The sequence below is a fragment of the Rhipicephalus microplus genome, chromosome 6, assembly GCF_043290135.1.
Source record: "Rhipicephalus microplus isolate Deutch F79 chromosome 6, USDA_Rmic, whole genome shotgun sequence".
Lineage (NCBI taxonomy): Eukaryota > Metazoa > Arthropoda > Arachnida > Ixodida > Ixodidae > Rhipicephalus > Rhipicephalus microplus.
In genome coordinates, this window is record NC_134705.1 from 83,101,249 (window position 1) to 83,102,598 (window position 1,350).

The window sequence follows — 1,350 nt, forward strand, 5'->3', positions numbered from 1 at the left end:
TCGTTCCGAAACGGGTGAATTGGAAAAGCGGAATTAGCTTGGCACATACATACACACTTCTACACACATATGTACATACACATCGTATACACACTTCTAGCTTTCCTCCGAAACAGTAATAATAAATTACTCAATAGTTTTATTAATATGTGTAGGGATGTTTAAAAAAATAAAAACTTGAGTATGTACGTGTGAACATAACCAAAAAAAGGGGGGGGGGCTCCAATTATGAAATTTCTACAGAAACATTTATTTTCCCACAGCAATCGTAAGTGTAAACACAGCTAGCGCACTCCCCGCACGCGAATACCGCGTCAGCCGGGGCGGCGTGATGCCACCGTCTCGGACACTCGCCACACCCACGCCGTTTACCCCGATATCCTTGGTAAATTCAAACACTCTTTCTTTCATTGAATTTATTGTCGAACTCACCCCCGCAGGGGTGAGTGGGCCGATCCCGGAGGTAGTGCAATACTGGGCCAACCCGTGGCAGAGGTGAAGCAAGCTTCAAGCACTACGCCGCATTGCAAAAATAAGTTTAATATCTTGGATCCAAATAGGATCCGTATCAGATATTAAGGTGATAAGAACAGAGAGGAGTTTTATTATGTTTCAGACAATGCATAGGATGTCTTGAATTAGCCGGACGACATTGTTTAGTTCCTGTACATGGCACCGGGATAGCCAGTTGGAAACCGGACACGTATGGTGGTACAAGGACGCCAGGGTGTTGGTCATCGCAGGAACCTCCGGGACAGCAGCGGCTTAGCGAGGGCACCTGGCAGGTGGTAGGCGATGTGGCGACGTAGTACGGTAGGTCTTGCCTTGGTCAGCGGTGGTCTAGCTGCGTCCATATTCCACGTGCGCGTGGTAGATGGCGTGGGACGCTGCCACCACCTCGCTCACGCAGAGTTCCTTCAAGAGACGCAGGTAGGTGCGGGAGCACAGACGCAGGAGGACGCGGTCGTTGGCCGGGTCCCAAGCGCCGAGAGCCCCGACGATGACGGCGGCCACCGTTACTCTTTGGTAGCGGCGACGCAGGTAGTCGGCGACGGGTTGGTAGCGTGCGACCTTGTCGTTCCGTGTGTTGGTAAAGGCCTCCGGTGTATTCTTGAACGGGCAAGCCACGTCGATCACCAGGGCCTCCTCCCCGCGAACCAAGACAAGGTCAGGACGCAGTCCAGTGTCGCCGACCGGCCGGTTCTCGTACGCTACGATGTAGTCGCGGGCGGCGGCCGTGCGAAGGCGTGAGACCACCGCGTTGTGGTGTGCCTGAGACATGGCGCTATGCGTCATGCAGTGTCAAAGCACGTGCGGTAGCGTCTCCCTCGCGTAGCCGCAGACCCGGCA

The 1,350-nt window shown here is 53.7% G+C and overlaps 1 non-coding gene across 1 annotated transcript; it reads right to left on the reverse strand.

Moving 5' to 3' along the window:
- Positions 1-441: 441 nt before the first annotated feature.
- On the reverse strand, positions 442-625 carry LOC142766535 (U2 spliceosomal RNA). The gene has a single exon (XR_012884573.1). It is a non-coding gene; the product is annotated as a U2 spliceosomal RNA (small nuclear RNA).
- Positions 626-1,350: the final 725 nt, after the last annotated feature.